Source organism: Solanum stenotomum, chromosome 5 (assembly GCF_019186545.1).
Source record: "Solanum stenotomum isolate F172 chromosome 5, ASM1918654v1, whole genome shotgun sequence".
Lineage (NCBI taxonomy): Eukaryota > Viridiplantae > Streptophyta > Magnoliopsida > Solanales > Solanaceae > Solanum > Solanum stenotomum.
The window spans coordinates 8579315-8603139 of record NC_064286.1 but is presented as its reverse complement, the minus strand read 5'-3'; the positions used below and the strand labels follow the sequence as shown (position 1 = coordinate 8603139).

The following is a 23825-nucleotide window of genomic DNA, read 5'->3' as shown; positions in this document are numbered from 1 at the left end:
ATCTTCAAGGCAAAAGTCACGCCGCCAACTCCGAATCCTGAGTTGGGTAATTCTTCTCATAAACCTTGAGTTTCCTAGAAGTAGAGACTATGAAGACCTTACTATTTACAACAAAACACAATCAAAATCGATTGTTAAGGCATCACAATATACAACAAAATCATTGGAACCTTCCGATAAAGTCAAAATCGGGGTTGAAGTAAGTTGAGTCTTCCATTCTTGAAAACTCTTCTCACAAGATTTAGATCATTGTAATTTCACTTTCTTCTGAGTTAAAGAAGTCAAAGGAGAAACAATAGAGAAAATTCTCTCTACAAACCCTCGATAGTAGCCGATCAAATCCAAAAAAAACTTATAACATATGAGGGAAAGAGAGGTCTAAGCTAGTTGTTAATTGTCTGGGTCTGCTTAGGATCAACTTTGAATACCTTCTCATCCGACTGTATGGTCAAGGAATGCCACTGGTCTCAACCAAACCTCACACTTGCTAAACTTAGCCAACAACTAAGGATCCTTGAGAAGTTGCAAGACAAATGATCGACTACTCATCCTCACTCTAATAATAGATCAAGATGTCATTTATGAACACAATGGCGTACATATCCAAATATTGCTTGAACATCTTGTTCATTAAATCTATAACATTTGTAGGAGCATTCATTGTAAAATTTGTGTACATCTTACTATCTCCAAATTTTACTTGAAGAAAAATGTCAACTAAAACCAAAGGAATATTTTATAAAGTAAAAAATTTAAGAATCCCATAGTGTAAGGAACAAATTACATTTTATCCCTACTTTTTTTGTAATTATGATAATTCCTTAAATTTTGTACCTTCCGGATACATAAGTCACCATCCGGACGCATTAATGTTGATATAGTAAATATCCATTTGTTAGGCTAAACGAGGGAATAAAAACTGAAAATCTAATTAAATTCCATAAATTACGCTTACGTTTCTTCTTACTGTCAATAGTACAGAGACAAATCTTAAATTTGAAATTTGAAATTTGAAATTGCTTCCACCCCTATTCAACGAAGAAACCTTTCAAATTTGTTTCAAAAACTATCACGACCCTGGGGTACACCCTAGATGTAACAAGGCTTACAAGATCCGGAGAGGCCTCATACAAGTCACTTAGCATATAATAACATACAGTAATAGAAATGATGCGGAATTTTAAACATTTTCAACACAATAAAAAACTTTATAAAATGAAGCGGAAGTCTATTACACTTTGTCTCAAACTATCTAGAACATGAATATCTTTGGGACACTGCCCATACAATAGTTCAAAACATAAAATGAAAGACATTAAGGAAATAGTGGTCAAATCCTCGAATGCTATGAGGACTCACCAATCTTCAAATCTTGCTCTACCATGATCCTAGCCACGGGGATGAGAGTCGATATCGCCGGACCCTACATTTAAATAAGAAATAGGCAAGAGTATGTGTTAGTACAAACATGTACTAAATATGATGGCTAGCATAAATCATCAACATAAGCATATCATAAGCATTAATCAACATAATACATAATCCATAAGCATAAGAGATAACAACATAAGTCATAAGCATAATCAACGCATATGGATCATAATAATAAAGGAGGAATACTTCTCAAGTAACCTCAACTTATCCTTAGTCAAGACTTGGGTCATCACCTCTAGTCATACATCTCATGGAAGGCCAGTCAAGCAACAATCCCAACTATTCATTCTTCATGACATAATTCACATTATTCTTGCTTTACTTTTAAAGACATGGGGATTCACCTCTATGCCTATTATAATGGATGATGGGTATTCACCTCTTGTCTTACTAGAATAGTAATAGGTATTCACCTTAATGTCCATTTTTAGGGAATAATAGGTATTCGCCTCTATGTTCATTTTAGGGAATCATAGGTATTCGCCTCCATGTTATTTTTAGGGAATCATAGGTATTCGCCTCCATGTTTAACATTATATGACACAGGTATTCGCCTCCACATCACTTTTATAAGGATCATAGGTATTTGCCTCAATGTCCTTGCTATAAAGGATAATAGGTATTCACCTCTTGCCTTTCTTCTTGAAGTTATATAATAAAGGTAGTCACCTCACATTCATTATCACATGACATGGGTAATCACCTCATGTCCATCATCTCATGTCATGGGTAATCACCTCATGTTTGCTAACTTAAGAATATGGGAGATCACCTCATATCCTTCTCATATGAAGGTCTTGGGAAATCACATCAAGCCTCATCAATTTTCATAGTCCTTTGACTTAGATTCATTTTAGGTGAGCAATCCTTTCAACCTAGAATCATTCTATGTGAGAAAACCTTTCACATTTATACATTCATACATTCATAGAGTAGATCATGCAGTTAAATCCTTCCACAACAATCCTATCTACAAATCAACATTCATAATGTAAGTTTTACTCTCAAAGCCCTAACAATCATAGTTTATCATGCATGCCTTAGCCTCAAGACAATCCTAATCTAAAACACTACAAGTCATAATTCATCATATATACTTTGATCTCAATCAATTCATGTCTATATGCTTCACTCTCAAGCAATTCATATCTATATACTTTAATCTCAAGCAATCTACATTGTATCTCATCAATCCTAGAAGAGTACATCTAAATCCTCAATTTCCCATTTCATGGCATAAAATCCATTAACTTCAAATTTATCTTAGACTCATGAGTTAGGCATGGGTACATGTAAAATCATTCTAAAAGCATGTAATTATACCAATTCAATCATAAACAACCATAATCCACTCAATTGGATCAAAACTCATAACATTAGAAGAAACACTAACTATTGGGAAATTTTTCTTCTAAATTGGGGAAATCATGGGGGATCCATGGATGAAAAGCCATCATACCTTGATTACAAAGTCCACAAATGCTCTAGGATTGGAGACTTGACCTTGAATCCTAGCTTGAATTCTTTCTTCTTCTTCAAGTTCTAGTGAGAGAAATATTTGAGAGAAGACATGGGATTTCTTTTGGGGTGTTGGAAATAGTGACTTGAATGGTGAGTTTAAAGGGTTAAAATCCCTTATATAGGTGTACTAGTCTTATGCAAAATGACCTCACTTTATTCTAATTAAAATCATAAAAGACATAAAAGCCCCTAAAATAAAACTGTCAGCTACGACCCACGAAACCCATCGATGGATCATCAATCGACCTACGGTCTGTCGTGTCAACCTTGGGTAGATACAGAGATATTTGGCGACCTATGAACCCCTGGACCACAGACTGTGGTCTGATCGACGGTCCGTTGGTCAAGTCGTGCTTCATGCCTCCACCAACTTTTGGGGTGGCCAACTCAAAAACCCCACCTACGATCTGTGGTTTAACCCACGGGTCATGGTTGGCCTCTCGTGGACAGCACCTGCCATTCCCTAAAATTTCTACTTTGCCTATTTCCGAATCTGGGGTGTTACATTATCTCCCCCTTGGGAACATTCATCCTTGAATGGAATTCTAGACACCTCCTATAGAAAACGACTCAAGACTAGTAGTACACCATGCATGCAACTCATCAAAATACACACAACCAAGAAGGAAACATCAACTCCAAGCTAAACATACTCAATGCATCATATGGAAGGTAGGACTACATCTAGCAACCCAATATGCATGAAATTTCAGCATTTCTCATGTTCAAGGAGGAACTATCATCTCCAAGCTAAAAGCATGCTCAACACAATCTCATGGAGCCTATATTCAATCTATACTCATAGTATACATTCAAGGAGGAAATCTCTCAACTCCAAGCTAAGGCATGTTCACCAATTCATCTTATGAAGTCTATAGGCAACTCATACTCAATGCACTACAGCATGAGGAAAATCAATCATATAAACTCATTTTCTTTCTAAACACAAGTTTTTCATGAACATGCATATCATAAAGAAATCATGGGAACATCTAAAACACACATGACTTCAAACAAAGAATAAACCATGAGAAACTGTTTATCTCAAGCTAAGGGGAGGAGTAGAAGGACCAAGAAGAGGATATTGGGACATCTTATCGGCCTCGGCCTCCCAAGTGACACCCTCATCTAACACCCTCAACAAAAAGATCCCTCTCTACCACTTTCAAAGAGGCAACTTCCTCGTTCCTCAATTTTTTAACTTATCGGTCTACGATCTCAATCGGTACTTCTTCATAAGAGAGATTCTCATTAACTCTCAACCCTTCTAAGGGATCTATGAGTGTTAGATCTCCAACACACTTCTTTAACATAGAGACATGGAAAATCGAACGCATCGTTGCCCACTCATTAGGCAACTCTAGCTCATAAGCAACCTTACCAACAAGTCTCAAGATCTAATATGGGCCTACAAAACGGGGACTAAGTTTCTCTTACTTCCCAAACCTCATTACACCATCCTTGGGTGAGAAATTTCAAGCAAACCCAAATCATGAAAATTAGGAGCACTCAACGACTTTGCTATCTAAGCACATCATCTCTCCCTTGGGAGAAAGCCTAGACGGACTTTCTAAGCACCACTTCTTTCAATTCAGCTAAGGTCGGATCAAGTAATCACTAAGTTTTCACACTCGTCACACAAAATGATTCTAAACCATGGTGAACTATACCACTACCTTTTGGAGGAATCTACTAACTAAACATATCAAGGTATTATCTAAACATCATATTTCTCAAATCTTTACTTAACGTCGGGGCATTAGTCAAACCAAACAACATCCTCATCATACATAATGACCATATCAGATTCTATAATCAATAGAAGCATAACAAGAGCGCAGCCAATCTATACCAATGATAACATCAAAACCTAGCATATCAAGTCTATCAAGTCACAAAAGACAAAGTAGCATTGGGATCTAAATAAAACATAAATAATCAAGTTGAAGAACTCTCAATATATAGGTAGCCACATCTGGAGGACACTCTTGTTCACGTCAATCTTAGAGTGCAAAGAACTTATTCTGTTTTGGAGCATTCACATCCGAACCAATTGGACCGGATGAAGGGTAAGGTTAAGACCTACGACAACTATCTCCTTCATTTCTAGAAATTGAAGGACAATGCCTTATCTTGTGACCCATTACCACAACCAAAACAAATATTGGAACCCACTAGGCATTCACCCACATGTCTTGTATCACTCTTATCACACCCTAGCAATAGAACCTCATAACCATCTTCTTGAGGCTTAGGGTTAGACATCATTTCTTGGTTGAACTTAGGAGTATTAGAGGAACCTTGCCCGGAGAACATTTGTCTATATTTAGAACGATCATGTCCATCGAACCTTGCATGAGAGGAATTTTCATCATTAATTCTAGACCTCTTTTTTTCCCTAGATCCCTCATTAAGTTTCTACTCCTCAATCTGTTGTGCATGAATCATAAGACGGGAAATATCTATATCATTAACAAGCATATCCGTACGACATTCTTTCACTACTAAATCGGACACACCCGACATAAACTTACTCATTCTCGACCTAGGGTCGGCTACTATGATTGGAGCATATTTCGACAACTGAGTGAACTTCAAAGCATATTCATTAACACTCATATTACCTTGCCGAATTTTAATGAACTCAAGCACCTTAACCTCTCTCATCTCTAAAGGTAATAACCTATCAAGAAAAGCATATTTAAACTCTTCCCACTCTACAGGACCCGCTTCTACCGACCTTGCCTGTTTCCAGTGGTTGAACCAAATCTGAGCAACCCCTTGAGTTGATAAGAGGCCAATTCCACCGTATCTACCGGAGTCACTCCCATGATAGCTAACACCTTATAGACCTCATCTATGAACTCTTGAGGATCTTCCTCAAAGTTATGAACAAGATTTTACTTGACATGGTTTTGAGACATCCTAGAACCATTCTAAACTTTGTGCTCTGATACTAAGTTTGTCACGACCAAGAGGTATCGCCTAGATGTAACAAGGCGTACAAGACCCCGAGAGGCCTCATACAAGCCACTTAGCATATCATAACATAAAGTAATAGAAATGATATGGAATTTTAAAACATTTTCAACACAATCAAAAACTTTATAAAACGAAGCAGAAGTCTATTACATTTTATCTCCAACAATCTAGAACATGAATATATTTGGGACACAGCCCATACAATAGTTCAAAACATAAAATGAAAGACATAAGGAAATAGTGGTCAAATCCTCAAATGCTTTGAGGACTCACCAATTTTCAAATCTTATTCTACTATGATCCTAGCCACGAGGATGATATTCGATATTGCCGGGCCCTACATTTGGATAAGAAATGTAGGTAAGATTACGTATTAGTACAAACAAGTACAAAATATGATGGCTAGCATAAATCATCAACATAAGCATAGCATAAGCATTAGTCAACATAAGACATAATCCATAAGCATAAAAGATAACAACATAAGTTATAAGCATAATCAAGGCATATTGTATCATGATAATAAAAGATGAATACTTCTCAAGTAACGTCAACTTATCCTTAGTCAAGACTTGGGTCATCACCTCTAGTCATACATCTCATGGAAGGTCACTCAAGCAACAATCCCAACTATTCATTCTTCATGACATAATTCACATTATTCTTGCTTTACTTTTAAAGACATAGGGATTCATCTCTATGCCTATTATCAAGGTCAATGGGTATTCACCTCTTGCCTTACTGGTATAGTCATAGGTATTTGCCTTCATGTCCATTTTAGGGAATCATATGTATTCACCTCCATGTTCATTTTAGGGAATCATAGGTATTCGCCTCCATGTTCATTTTAGGGAATCATAGGCATTTGCCTATATGTTCAACACTATATGACACAAATATTCGGCTCCACCTCACTTTTATAAAGATCATAGGTATTCGCCTCCATGTCCTTGGTATAAAGTCTAATGGGTATTTAACTTTTTCCTTGCTTCTTGAAGTTATATAATAAAGGTAGTCACCTCACATTCATCATCACATGACATGAGTAATCACCTCATGTCCATCATCTCATGTCATGGGTAATCACCTCATGTTTTCTAACTTAGGAATATGGGAGATCACCTCATATCCTTCTCATTTGAAGGTCTTGGTAAATCACCTCAAGCCTCATCAATTCTCATAGTCCTTTGACTTAGATTCATTTTAGGTGAGCAATCCTTTCAACCTAGAATCATTCTATGTGAGAAAACCTTTCACATTTATACATTCATACATTCATAGAGTAGATCATGCAGGTAAATCCTTTCACAACAATCCTATCTACAAATCAAAATTCATAATGTAAGCTTTACTCTCAAATCCCTAATAATCATAGTTCATCATGCATGCCTTAGCCTCAAGACAATCCTAAACTCAAATCCTACAAGTCATAATTCATCATATATACTTTGATCTCAATCAATTCATGTTTATATGCTTCACTCTCAAGCAATTCATATCTATATACTCTAATCTCCAGCAATCTACATTGTATCTCATTAATCCTAGAATAGTACATCTAAATCCTCAATTTCCCCTTTCATGGCATAAAACTCATTTACTTCAAATTCATCTTAGAATCATGGGTTAGGTCTGGGTACATGTAAAATCATTCTAAAAGTATGTAATTCTATCAATCCAATCATAAACAACCATAATCCACTCAATTGGATCAAAACCATAACATTAGAAGAAACCTTAACTAGGATTAGGGAATTCTTCTTCTAAATTGAGGAAACCATGGGGGCTCCATGGATGAAAGGATTTCATGGATGAAAATAAATCATACCTTGATTACAAAGTCCAAAAATGCTTGGGGATTGGAGACTTAACCTTGGATCCTAGCTTGAACTCTTTCTTCTTCTTCAAGTTCTAGAGAGAGAAATATTTGAGAGAAAACTTGGGATTTCTTTTGGGGTTTTAAAAATAGTGACTTGAATGGTGAGTCTAAAAGGTTAAAATCACTTATATAGGTGTACTAGGATTAGGCAAAATGACCTCACTTTATTCTAATTAAAACCATAAAAGACCCAAAATCCCCTAAAATAAAACTGTCAGCTACGACCCACCGACGAACCGTCGACCGACCTACGGTCCGTCCTGTCAATCGTGTGTATAGATACCGAGATATTTGGTGACCTATGGACCCTGGATCATGGATCGTGGTTTGACCGACGTTCCGTTGATCAGGTCGTGGTTCATGCCTCTGCCAACTTTTGGGGTGTCCAACTCACGGACCCCACCTACGGTTAGTGGTTCAACCCATGGTCCGTGGTTGGCCTCTCGTGGATGGCACCTGTCATTCCCTAAAATTGCTACTTTGCCTGTTTTCAAATCCAGGGTGTTACAAAAATGTTTATCAAAATTTTAGGTAAGTCGGGTGGTTATGAAGGAAACAAAAGTGATGGAATTCTTGTTGGACAAACAATTTCCTTTGTGAATCTTTAAGTTCATCGAAGATTCTTTCAATTTTTATTTAAGATTGTCAAAAAATTTGAGATTCAAGATTTTTCTCCTAGTTCATCGAAGATTCTTTCAGATTTGATTCAAAATTGTTGAAAATTTTGAGATTCAATATTCTTATCCTAGTTCATTGAAGATCCTTTCAATTTTGATTCAAAATTATCAAAAATTTTGAGAAGATACATCATGAATATCTTTGCTAGTCTTGTTACTATCATTGTTATGGGTTTTAAGAAGTTCTTGAGCTTCTCTAAGGACTCTCAGCCTCTCCTTTCGCGCGGCTGTCGCCGCTACCTCTATATGACACTTTCCTCCTCTATCGACATTGACTATATACTTGTATACTAAATGTCAAATTCGAAATCTCGCTGCTTCTGCATAGTAAAAAAAAAATTGAAAAAGTAAAAGAACACAATATTGGTAGAGCAATTGGTTGGATTTATATATATCAGCTTTTATATATTTATGAATCATCCCATAAAATTATGCATGATAAATTACTATTTATAACTTTAACTTTAGTATAAAGAGGTCTAATAATGGAATTACATGTATTGTGTTGTGTAGTTGATCTCTTAATTTGCGATCTCGAGATGGATATATTACTCATGATACATTAATATTTCTAAAATATTTAGTAAAATGCTAAGTATCGTAATCCTACTTGATACATTAAAGTAGTAAAGATTGCCCATAAGGTGTTTGGTTTTAGATTGATACATTACTATTTAGTTTTAGATCGATATATTAATTGACAAATTGTAACAAATTAGAACAATTTGAAATTCAAAATTCTTGTTCCCATTCTTCCAAAAAAAACTCTCAATTTTTTAATCAAACTTGTCGAAAAATTGTACTGATACAACATGAACTTGTCGATCTTGTCAAGACATTCCGAAATCTTGGAAAGTGAGGTGAGGTATGAATGATACAAAAGTGATGGAATTGTTGTTGGTCAAAATATTGGTTTTGCCAATCTCAAATCAGTCATTGCCGCTGAATTAAAGATCAATGAGTTGAGAAAAAAATTGTAAATCAGATACATTGTTGAGGTGAAGAAACAAGAGTCTGGATTTTCAGTGTATCCGCTATGCATTGATACAACATATAAAAAGGCTGAAGAGATACATAGCTTTGATGGATCATCCATACCTTTCATAATGTTATGTAATCATTTTTTGAATTGTGTTTTCGAAATGGATAGATTTGTCAATACATTACTATTTATGTATCTTGTTTAAATTGATAAGTATTGTATTTATACTAGATACATTAAATAAGTAATTGTTGCCCATAAGATATTAGATTTGAGATCGATACATTATTGTATGGCAGTTGCTATGTATTGGATACATTTAGTATAAATTCAAATTTACGTATCATATCTAAAAAAAAATAGCGCATGATACATTACTATTTATGTATCTCGTTTAAATTGATAAGTATTATATTTTTACGGGATACATTAAACAAGTAATTGTTGCCCATAAGTTGTTTGGTTTGAGATCGATACATGTAGTATAAATTAGTATTTATGTATCATACACGTACAATTTGATGTTGTTATGTATCATGCAAAAAAAATATTATGAAGATGATAAACACTTATTTAGTTATAAAATAGTACTGCAGCTACATAACAACATATGATACATAGTCTGTAAAAGATAATGAAATTTGTAATAGTTATGTATCAAATACATGACTCTGAAGTCGAGATCCTTCTTCGACTTTGACTTCTCCAACTCCAGATTCTTGATTAATAATGAATCGTTCATTTGTTTAAATCAATTTTCAACAAATCTTCATCGCCAGAAACAAAGATAAGACTTACATTTTCTTGAGTAGATGAAACTAATTGGATAATCTCAATACTAAAAGATGGAACATCATCCATATGTATTAGAATTTGTAGATGAAAAAGTAAAAAAAATAATTTAAATGACGATGATGAACTCGAAAGAAAAAAAACATGATACATAGCATAAACAGAGAGCATTGTAGTAGGGTTGTGTCACGACCCAGCAGTACCCCATAGATGTGACACGATGTACAAGACTCTGAAAAGCCTCATACAAGCCTCTTAGCGTATCATAACATAAGCATAGAACAATAAAGAGTAAAAATGCATTTCAAGTCCAAAATTTGCATATAGGAAAGTGGAAGTCTAGACTTCCTCTCAATATAGCCATCTATTACAATACTTGAATCAAATAGGGACACAGCCCATACAACAGTCTGAAACGGAAATACAAGAATGAAACTACTATGTGAAAACATCCGTCCTCGAATCATGAGGAGTCACCAACAAGCTAGGAGAAATGACCAAGTCCAAGCTTTAGCCACAATGAGTACCACCTTGAGAACCGGACCCTACACTTAGGAAAAATATGGGTTAATACAAAAATGAACTAAGTATGATAGTCATGCATAAAAACATTGAAAACATGCAAAAAGGGACATTTTCGTTGAATGCATGCAATTTACTAAGTTAAAGCATCATATTGAAGATAATGGAAAAGCATAAGTCATAAGTATAATCAACTCATAAATCATCATAATATAAGAGGAACACCTCATAAATACCCTCAAAGCATACTTGTGCAATGCATGAATAAGATCTCATAATCCCACCCATACTAAGTAAAGCTTCTTGAGTAGCCATAGTTCATAATTCATGTTTTTGTTCATAGTTCATAAGTCATAGTGGGAATAAGCCTTAACCGACATAGACCATGTGAGCTTAACATGGAATCCAGTGTTCGCCACACCGAAAAGGGTTGTCCTACTTGCCTAAGGTAAGACCATCATTTGTTAGCTTTTGGTGGATCCACTAGCTAAATATCCTATGGGGGCACGTAGTTTATGGGATAAGGAGATTGTTACTAGAAACACGTCCTTTCTCACAGGGGAGATTCCATCTCATAAGATTGGTTCTAGAAACCCCACATTTCTCACGGAAGAGTTTCCATCTCATATTCAATAACCACTCGGTGCTAAACATTTATCCCACGGAGTACTTATTAAGTCATAACTTATTTCATTAGGATAGCTCATTAGATCATGCGTGAGAATAACATTTCACCGTCCATGTCTACATATAAAATTAGAGTCAATTAGATGAGAAAACCTTTCAACCTAGAATCTCCATTATGTGAGAAAACCTTTCACATTATGTTCATTATGTGTTCATGAGAATAGCCTTTCAATCAACACAACAACATTATCATAATCATGGGCACTTCACTCTCAAAGTGCTCTTAAAGCATGTACATAACCTTCATAAAACATGTATAATATCATATCTTGCCTTTTCAAAGGTCAATGCTCATAACAAATCAACACATCTAGAATTACTACATTAGACATGGATAATAACATAATTCAAATAACTCAATTACTACAAGCATAATCTCATAATATCCCTCTTTCATCAACTTACCCACATCACAAGGTCATAAATTGGGAATATGGGGATTTCATGGATTCTTGGGGGATTTCAACATAAAATCGTAATAAATCATCAATTCAATCATAATATAAAGTAATTAAATCATTAGAAACATTTTTTGAAAGGAATCCATGACTTTGAGTCAAACCCTAGCTTTTGGGAAAATTCTATCTTTGAAATTGAATTTGGAGGGACTCCATGGATGAAGGACTAACATACCTTAGCTATAAATCTCCAAAGAATTTGAGTAGAAAACCTTGCTCCTTCACACCCAAGCTCCAACTTCCTTCTTCTTTTTCCTTGAAGTTTTAGAGAGAGATTTTTTGGAGAGGATGAGTTCTTTTGGAAATTTTATAAATATGGCTTGGATAACTTAATTTGGTGACATAAAAACCTTATATATTTAGTCTAAATTAGTGTAAAATGACGTCACTTAATATTAATTAAAACCTGAAATCCCCAAAACGCCCCTACACTTAACTGCCAAAAAGCAGTTTCCAGGTCACCCACGCCCCTCACCGACAGACCATGGTTGGACCCACGGCCCATGCTGGTGAAGTGTGGTCTGGGTTCAGAGACCTGGTTTTCAAGGCTTGACCTACGACCCCTTCACCCACGTTCGTGGACTGACCCATGAGACGTAGGTCACCACCGTGGGTCACTGTCCAAGCAAATTTTTGGGGTCCTCCTCAAGGACCCATGGTTGGTCCTTGGGGTTCGTACCTTGACGTTCTCACACAAAACTCTTTATTTTTAAGTAGGGGGGTTACGTTTACAACTCTAACTCTCATGTTAAGCTCTAGTTTAGCCTACTAGTTTCCGGAGTGTTACAATATCTCTCCCTTGCGATCATTCATCCTCGAATGACAATCTAGACACCTTACGGAAGTAAAGACTCAAAACTAGTAGCCCATAAAGTATGAAACATCAAAATAATGCACAATTCAAAGGAGGAAACTTCAACTCCATCTCAAACATAATCAATGCATCACAAGGAAGTAAGAACTACATATAACAACCCATTATGCATAAAATTTCATCATTTCTCATAATCATGGGAGGAAATACCTTCTCCAACTAAAAGCATGCTCAACACAATATCATGAAGCCAATATGCAATTACTCTTAAAAGCATACTAAAGTATGTTCATCAAATCATCTCATGAAGTCAAATAGGCAACTCATACTAAATGCACAACAACATGAGGAACATAAATCATGAATATTCATTTTCTTACTAAACATGAATTTCTCAAGAACATGCACAACATAAGGAAATCATGAAAAAAAAACACATATAACACACATGACTCCCAAAACACTAAAATTCAAGTGGAACTTCTTACCTCAAGCTTGAATAGGAGTAGAAGGAAAGAGTTGAGGATATCGGGACATCATATCGGCCTCCGCCTCCCAAGTAGCACCCTCAACTAAATGATTTCTCCATAAAACCTTCACGGAAGCTATTTCCTTATTTCTCAATCTCTAGACTTGCCGATCTAGGATCTCTACCGGAACCTCTTCATATGAAAGACTTTCGTCAACTCACAACCCTTCTAGGGGAACAATAGATGTCGGATATCTAATACACTTCTTAAGCATAGAAACATGAAATACCGGATGAACTAGGGCCAACTCATTTTGCAAATCCAACTCATAGGCAACCTTCCCAATAGGTTTCAAAATTTGATATGGGCCTACATACCGGGGACTAAGTTTCCCTTTCTTGCCAAATCTCATCACACCCTTCATGGGTGAGATTTTCAAATAGATCCAATCATTAACTTCAAATTCTAGATCCCTTCTTCTCACATTGACATAAGACTTGTGTCTACTTTGAGTTATTCTCAACCTTACTTTAATAAGCCAAACTTTCTCAATGGTTTCATAAACTAACTCGGGACCTATCATAGCAATTTCACCTACCTCAAACCAACCAATCGGAGACCTACATCTCCTACCATACAAGGCTTCAAAAGGAGCCATACTGATACTTGAGTGATAGTTATTATTGTAGGCAAACTCTATTAAAGGCAAGTGGTCGTCCCAATTACCTTTAAAATCTATCACGCATGTCCTCAACATGTCCTTCAAGGTCTGAATAGTGTGCTCCGCTTGACCATTCGTTTGGGGATGAAAAGTCGTGCTAAGCTTAACCTTAGTACCAACCCTTTTTGGAATGACTTCAAAAAGTGTGAAGTAAATTAACCCCGATCTGAAATAATAGATAAAGGAATCTCATGCAACTTCACTATCTCTCTTATATACAACTTGGCATAGTCTTCCGCCGATGAAGAGACCTTGACGGGAATAAAGTGGGCTGATTTTGTCATCCGATTTATAATGACCCAAATAGAATCATGTCGCATTCAGGTGCGAGGCAAACCCACAATGAAGTCCATATTCACATCTTCCCACTTCCAAGTGGGAATACTTATATCTTGGGACAAGCCTCCCGGCCTTTGATGCTCAACCTTAACTTGTTGACAATTAGGACATTTGGCTACAAATCCCATAATATCTTTATTCATATCGTTCCACCAATAGACTTCTTGTAGGTCACGGTACATCTTGGTGGCTCCCAAATGAATAGAATACCGAGAACTATGAGCTTCCTCTAAAATTTGTTCTCAAACCATCAACATCCAGAACAAATAACCGACCTTGGTACCTAAGCACCCCATCTCCCCCTTCGGAGAAATCCTCAATGGACTTCTTGAGTACCGACTCTTTCAACTCAACTAATATAGGATCAAGGCCTTGTTTAGACTTCACATCCATCACAAAGGATGATTTCGAACCATTATAGACCATGACACCACCCCTGGTGGAATCCACTAGTTGGACACCTAGTCGGGCCAATCTATGCATCTCACGAACCAATTCTTTCTTTTCATCATCTACATGAGCCACACTACCCATGGACAATCTACTAAGTGCATATGCTACCACGTTAGCTTTGTCGAGGTGATAAAGGACGCTCATATCATAATCCTTCAAGAGTTCTAACCACCTTCTTTGGCAAAGATTCAAGTCCTTTAGACTAAACACATATTGAAGACTCTTGCGATCGGTGAAAACATCCACATGGACCCCATACAAATAATGCCTCCATATTTTCAAAGCAAACACAACTGCCGCTAATTCAAGGTCATAGGTAGGATAATTCTTCTCATGGACTTTAAGTTGCCTTGAAGCATAGGCAATCGCCTTACCATTTTCATAAGCATACATCCCAACCCAACTCTAGAGGCATCACAATACACCACAAAACCATTCGTGTCTTCCGGCAAAGTCAACACCGAAGCGAAAGTAAGTCTATATTTCAATTCTTGGAAACTTTTCTCACAAGCTTCCGACCACACAAACTTAGCCTTTTTTTGAGTCAAAGCCGTCAAAGGAGAAGCAATGGAAGAAAATCAATCAACAAACCTTCTATAGTAACCGGCCCAACACAAAAAGCTTCTAATATCAAAAAGAGTTAGAGGTCTAGGCCAACTCTTAACCGCATCCATCTTCTTAGGATCTACCTCAATACCCTTGCTTGACAAAATATGACCAAGGAAAGCTATGGATCTCAACCAAAATTCACATTTGCTAAACTTTGCAAAAAGTTGGTGGTCCTTAAGACTTGCAACACGATTCTCAAATGGTCCACATATTCATTTTCACTCCTTGAATAGATCAAATCATCGATAAACACAATTACAAACATGTCTAGGTATTGCCTAAACACTTTATTTATTAGGTCCAAATGATATCACAAGGAATTCATAATGTCTATACCGAGTTAGGAAAGCCGTCTTAGGAATATCAACCCCTCTCACCCTCAACTATTGATACCCCGAACGAAGGTCAATTTTTGAGAAATAACTAGCCCCTAGAAGTTGATCAAACAAGTCACCAATTCTCGAAATAGGATAATGTTCTTAATAGTCACTTTATTCAATTGACGATAATCGATGCACATTCTAAGAGACCCATCTTTCTTTCTAACAAACAACATCGGAGCACCCCATGGAGAGATACTCGGTCGGATGAAGCCCTTATCTAATAAATCCTTTAGCTGCTCCTTCAACTCTTTCAACTCTGCCGGAGCCATTCTATAATGCGGAATAGAGATAGGTTGTGTATCCGGTAAAAGGTCAATACCAAAATCTATTTCTCGCTCGGGAGGAATATCGGGCAAATCACCGAGAAAGACTTTTGGGAACTGATTCACTACCGGAACCGACTCTAGAGAAGGGGTTTCGAATTCAACATCCCTCACCCTAACAAGATGGTAAATACACCCTTTGGAGATCATCTTCCTAACTTTAAGGTAGGACACCAATTGACCTCTAGGCATAGAATTTCCTTTTTTCCACTCTAAGATAGGCTCATTCGGAAATTGGAATCTAACCACCTGAGTCCTACAATCAATAAAGGCATAACATGCATGCAACCAATCCATACCCAAAATCACATAAAAGTCTAACATGTCAAGCTCTACCAAGTCAACAATAGTAACTCTATGGGACAAGGAAACGGGACACCTTCTATAAACCCTTTTTTCCACCACAGAATCACCAACCGAAGTAGAAACCAAAAAAGGTTCTAATAACTCTTCGAGGAGCATATCAAACTTCATGGCCACATAAGGTGTCACAAAGGACAAAGTAGCACCGGGATCTAACAAGGCATACAAATCAATAAAAAATACTTTTAACATACCGGTCATTACATCCAGGGAGCTCTCTTGGCCACCTCGGGTTTGGAGAGCATAGAAGTGGTTTTGCTTTGGAGAATTGGAGTTTGAACCGCTAGGAGGAGCTTGCTTGCCTTCTCTCCCCTTGGCCGTAAGTGTTGAGCAATTCCTCAATTGATGACCACTCTTACCACAACCAAAACAAACATTTGTACCGGCTAGGCACTTACTATCATGATTTTTCCCACATTTTGCATAATTAGGCCTATTCACATAAGAGCCACCACCATTACCTCCTTAAGGTTTAGGGTTAGACACCCTATCCTTGTTGACCCTTGGGGAATCATTTGAGGAACCTTGATTGGAGAACCTTTGTTTGAACTTTGGTCGACCTTGTTCATCGGACCTAGCATTGGAAAAATTCCTATCACCGGATCTAGCTCTTTTCACCTCTCTATTCTTTTCCTTGAGTATCTCTTCTTCCATTTGTTGGGCATACACCATAAGATGTGAAATATCCATATTCGCTATAAGCACTGTCGTACGACATTTTTTGACTACCATGTCAGACACTCTCATCACAAATGTATTCATCTTGGCCCTCGAATCTGCCACCATAGTTGGAGCATACTTGGATAATTGGGTGAACTTTAAAGCATACTCATTCACACTCATACCTCTTTGATGAAGGTTAATGAACTCTTGCATCTTTGCTTCCCTTAACTCTAGGGGAAAGAATCTATCAAGAAATGTCGATTTAAATGATTCCCATTCTACCGGACCCGCTTCTACGGGTCTTTCACCCTTTCACTGATCATACCAAACTTGAGCCACATCTTTTAGTTGGTAGGTGGATAACTCACCTTCTCTTCCGAAGACACCCCTATGATAGCAAGTACCTTATAGACCTCTTCAATAAACCTTTAAGGATCCTCTTCCACTTTGGAGCCATGAAATTTGGGAGGGTTCATTCTTGCAAAATCTCTAACCCTTGAAGCAGCCGAATTCACATTAGGATTCACATGAGTCACAATATCTCTATTGGCCTGAGCCAACACAGCTTGAGCTTGAGTCGTCAAAGCTTGGTCCAACATTTGAAAGGTCGATCTAACCTCCCCATCTGACATAGCCGAAGGATTAATCAGAGCTTGATTAGCTTGAGGAGCTTCTTCACTCACATTGTCACCCTCCATTCTTCTAGCATTAGCCCTTCGTGTATTCATATCCTGAAGACACAAGAGAAGGATTATGAAAGGGACTTTATAGAGCTAAACTTTATGGCACGACTTAAGAGTAATGAAAGAAGTGTAGTTTCCTAATCATCTTCCAGCCTCTCATTCATAAATGTAGCGCGTTTCACACTCATGAACTAGACTCTACTAGACGTGGCTTATGAGACATCATCCTAGGATCATTCTAAGCCTTGGGCTCTGATACCAAGTTTTTCACGACCCAAGAGTACCCCCTAGATGTGATTGCTTAATTGTTTCCTTCCTTTTAATGACGATGCCCTCCTCTCTACTATAAAAAGTGACCCTTAGTCCTATTATTTCTTCACACTTGAACACTATTAACTATACTTTAACAAGAAGTAACAATATCTCTGCTCTTTAAAAAAAAGAGATTTTGGTGAACTTTGAGCTTTCTTTTGATGTGTTGTTGTTATGGTTCAGAGATTTTGCTAAATACTTTATTGCTGATAAACATATTCTGCATAATCGGTTAGCTCCCCTTCATTAGTTTAAAATTTGTCTTGCATCATCTATTATGAATATGGTGTGTGTGAAATAAATAAAGGAAGCATCCAGGTCAGTCTTCTTACCCTTGTTCTATGCTTGACTTTATACATACTTCTGTGACTAGTTGGAATATGTTTGTGTGTCTATTTCTGCTCATAAGTATGAAATAATTAATGTCATGTGTGTTGGTTGATAACTAGTATTATTATCTTGTTGTTTTCCTATATTGTATCTGTTGGGTATCTCCCTTTTTATTTTAGCGGGATTTTTGAACTTAAAGGCTCAAGATGTTGAAGAGTCGCCATGGAAGGGAAACACTAGTCAAGCTGAATTTATTAAATTGTGTTTTGTACATTATTTAATTGGTATTATTATTTTGTAATAATTTGTATAACTCTCAACTCTACTCTATTTATGAAATATATTTGGGGGATCACCTAAGGGGGGAGGGGTTTACGTGCTATTTGTTTATTTATTTTATCGTAACTTATTTGTGTTAGAAAGCATGCTTATAGGATTGTGATTTGTTTGATAGTCCGTATTTTTAACAAAGATGTTTTAGACCTAATAAAACAAAAATATGCCATTAATCATCTATTTAATCTTTTAACTATAGTTTAAAAGTCGATCGTGTTTTAATTTGTTATTATAATATGTTATTGGAATGGCATTAACCACCTTCTTAATTATTAACAAATAAATGATATATGTTTGCTCCTTGTTTCATTTAATTCAACTAAGCTCATTTTATATAATAAATGAATAAATTTTGAATATTGTCATAATATGTTTTATAGTATTTTGTCATCTTAGATACCATGCCTATAGGATCTAATAATTTTAAATATATTATTTAAGTATAGTATGTATGCATATAGGTTTAAATAGTTATAATGCATGCCTAAGATCAGAATTTATTCTCAGCTTTTCACTAAGAAACTATGCCTATAGGACTAAATAAAATAAAAAATAAGATTACTTTCAACATGTTAAAATCGAAATAAATCTATTTTGAATATGATATGCTTGTTGTTAAATAATTTCTGCAATAAATTTATTTTCTGACACTTAAAAATAAGATAATAAATTGTCATGCATGCTAATACTGTTTTAAATATTATGCCCTGTTGAATCTGCATAAGATAATTAAATTCTGCAATTAGTATATTTGCTCTGCCAGTTAAAAAATCAACTAATAATTTATATTCTGCATGTCTCTTAAAATCTGCTACATTAAATTTGTTGTCCTAATTAAATCCGGCCAAAATATTTTAGTTTCAGCATTATGAATAATTGTTTGGTCACTTAAAATCAATTAAATAAAAATAGCATTTCCTGCATGTGATCACTTTTCCTGTCATTTAAAATAAATAAAACTAACAATTACTTTATGCATGTCATTTTAAAATCGCCTGCATTATGCTTGTTTAATGATGCACCCTTTTAAACTAAAATATGTTCAGTTAATTTCTCTTCTGCATTAATAATTGTTTGGCTGCTGAGATCAGTCTAATTAAATAAATTCTGCAACATGTCGTAACTTTCTGCCCCTCTAATATTAACCAGTACTGTTATAATATATGTTTGTATGTCACACACTTAGCATGAGACCCTTGCACTTTACTTGTGTTTGTCAGCATGTTTAATAAAATCTAGAGGCCAACTTGAGACTTTACGTGCTAAATGAACGTCATACTTGTTTGACTTGGTGTCTAGAGGGCCTATTAGGAGCCTATATTTCTTTTGTCTAAAACCACCCCAATAGTAGTCCAATGCCTCTTGGACGTTAAGCGGGGGCGCTAGGCACCTTTTAGGACGCAATGCATGCGGAATGTGGGATAGGGGTAGTTAGACCCTATGAAGATAATGAAATCGGCTCAGGCTTCAAACAACAAACATTGGTTTTGTCTTTCTGAATATTAAGCTGATCGAATAATAAGCCGAGTGCTGATCCGTAAAGTGTGTCGTTTTCAGAGTCCCCTTTCCTTTCTCCCTTTATTTGTTTTATAATTATATTTATTTGGGGTAGTTTAATTAAATAAAAAGAAATGATATTTGCCTATATATTTGTCTACTTTCTATCTTCTAGCTATTTCATTTAAATTTTATATGAGTTAATTATTTAATATTATGTTATCACCTAGTTTTGCATGCTTAATTAATTAAATAAATTGATCTTAATTGTTTAATGTTAGTTATCACCTAACAAGCATGTTTAAATTAAATAACCAATAAATGAAGTGACTTTAATTGCTACTTGTAACCCCCACATAAATTGCATGAGATACGTACGGAACCCACATTTGTGGACCTCGAGGGATGCTTAACACCTTCCCCTCGAGGTAACTTGAACCCTAACCCGATCTCTGGTTCGTTGACCTTTAGTTAGAATTAGTTAGGTTAGATAGGTGCCCTAACGCGCCTTAATTCGTTAGGTGGCGACTCTTCAATCAAATCACCCAAAGCCCAAAAGAGTTGTTCGGTCGTGCACCAAAAATCCATTTTGCGAAAAAACGGGGCATGACAGTAAAAAAAGACAAAGAACTTGACATTGCCCTTTCTTTCTAATATAAAAAAGAGGATATATATATATATATATATATATATATATATATACCACCAATCGCTTAATCTCTTTGTTTATTTTTATTTGTTTAAATTTGACTTGATATATTCGTGAAGAAGTAATTATAAAATGATAAATTTACTAATCACTTTTTGAATATAATTAGAAACTTTAAAATTCTCATTTTTAATGAAATAACTTATATGCACATAAATGTTTAAGTCTTATTTTAAACCATAAATTTTTAAAATAATCTTTTTTTCCTAAAGGTGTGCCTAGTCTTTGGATATGTTCGATAAGAAGAAAAATATTTTGGGGGATTTTTATGACTTGTTGTTCTTGCCCCCCCCCCCCCCCCCCCCCCCCCCCCCCCCCCCCCNCCCCCCCCCCTCCCCCCCTCCCCCAACCCACCCTCTCTCTCTAAAATCATTTCAATCAAATAAAATATATAAAGACTAAAATGAATACTTTTATTATGTTAAAAATCATTTTAATCGAATAAAATATACTAAAAATCAAAATAAAGCATTATCAATACATCAAGAGCCTTTTTGGTAATTTCCTCGAGCAATGTATTCAAGTTGTCATTGGAATAACTCATTGACGTGTTCCAAACATTGTTGATTGTACGGACATCCTATTATAATAATTGTAAATGTTTGTAGATTGACCACTAGGATTCCTTTTTCATTTACTTTCTCTGTCATAAATTAATTAAATTCAACAAGAAACTTTGTAATATTTTAAAATTATTTTTAAAATAAATAATTTTTTAAATAGAAAAATATATTTTTATAGACTTTTTACCAAATAAATGAAACTCATCATGTGAAAATATTGATATTATCATTAAATATTTGTCAAATAAAGAAATGTGTCATTTTCTTGGATTAATTGAAAAGAAAATTGTGTCACATAAAGAGGAACAAAAAGAGTACTCCATTCATTTTATATTACTTGGTCTTTGTTAATCTGACATACCTCTTAAGAAAGCTTTAATTAGAGTTTATTTTATTGAACTAACTTTATTAATAATGTTATGGTACTCTAAAATTAACTATTATTACCACTTTATATAGTTATGTAATATTTTTTAAAAAAAAAATGAATTTTTGGTCCATGGACTTTTTTAATAGTTATTTAATATTAATTAAGGTAGTATGAGGAAAAATAAATAACTCTCTTGATTTATTAAAATGGATAAGTGGTAAACTCTATATCAAAGGCGGAAGTAATTTGCATATTAAGAAAGAATGTTAAAGTTGTTATCGGCATTAGTTGATTGTTATTAGATTCAATGTCATTATAGACGTTAACGACATCTACCAAGAATGTTAAAATGTAATTATCACTAGTAACTGTCTCTAAAAATAACATATTTAATGATAATTAAACTATTATTGTTAAAGATCATATTTTGGTGTAATGAAAATGAAAAATCTATTTATAATATATAAGAGCCAAATAAAAAGAATCAAAAGGAATAATATTTTACAGTACCATTTCAATATCTCCTAGAGTTTATATCTGTTTTGTTTTCCATTTATATCTAATTTTCTATTTTAGGTAGCTTTCTAAGTTTACCAAAACTAGCAGTATTAGTCTTTTTATTTAAGGGAAAAATGACAAATATATCCCTGAACTATCACAAATGGTATGCAGACACCCTCTGTCATACTTTAGGGATATTGGCGCTCATGTCGTCCAAAAACTAGAGCTTATATACCCTTTATAACAACGGACATACATGTGTCATAATCTTATCCATCGATCCGACATCGGATCGATGGATAAGATTGTGCCACGTGTCCCTATTTAGTCTTCCGTTATAGTGAAGGGCATATACGCTCTAGCTAGTTTTTTGACGGCAGGGGCACCAATGTCCCAAAAGTATGACGGAGGATATCTGCATACCATTTTCGAGATATATTTGTCTTTTTTTCCTTTTATTTAATTTCTTTCTATCTTTTGCCTCTTTAATTATGGACTGTGGGGTCTGGAGCTAGAAGGTGAAACGTGTACCTCAATGAGGAAAGAAAGTGAAGTATGTGTTTTGATCTTTTAGTTGGTGTTTGCAAATAATATTGAGTGATTAATTAAATTTGAATATGTATCGATTTTTTTTTAATAGAAAGGTAAAATGCATTTCATCATGTTAATTAATTAGCTTAAATTTGAAAATTCTAATTAAATATAAAAAATATTATCGGTCTATCACAATTTTTCATCGATAAAAAGGTGAAAAACTTGAAATTGGCCTTTTCTCTAATTAAAGATAAAAAAGAAGATATTTACGCTATAATATCACAACTCTTATTTGTAAAAAAAGGTGAAGAACTTGACATTGCCCTCTTTCTAATTAAAGATAATATATATATATATATATATATTAACGGCCAATCAAGTCTTTTTGTTTATTTTTATTTGTTTAAATTTGACTTGGTATATTCAAAGTATTTATAAAATGATAAATTTACCAACCACATTTTGAATATAATTAGAAATAATTTAACTTTAAAACTCTCCTTTAATTAAATGACTTGTAGGCACATAAATGCTTAAAGCTTATTTTAAACCACAAATTTCAAAAATAATCTTTTATTCTTAACTATGTGACTGGTCAACTGTTCGGTATGAAAATGTTTTTCAATTTTATCATGAATAATTTACTCAAAGAAAACAAGCTAACTCTTTAAATATGAAGAAATGAGTTTTCTAATAAAAGTAGGAAAAACAAGTTCTACTAGAAATTACATTTCACATCGATCGTACTGTCTCTTCTCCTTCTCTAACACACTTCATATTCACTTCCACTCATCATAGCCCTCATCCCCACCATCCGACACCCCTATCTCTCCACCTCGACTTTTCATAGTATTTATCTAAATTACATACAAATACATTTAAGATAGTAAATTTTACTTATCTACCAAACACAAATAA

At 35.1% G+C, this 23825-nt stretch overlaps 1 protein-coding gene across 7 annotated transcripts in view; it reads left to right on the top strand.

Moving 5' to 3' along the window:
• Positions 1-23825, top strand: part of LOC125864477 (actin-depolymerizing factor 10-like) — a 616735-nt gene that overhangs the window by 485393 nt on the left and 107517 nt on the right. The gene's annotated exons all lie outside the window — the stretch shown is intronic.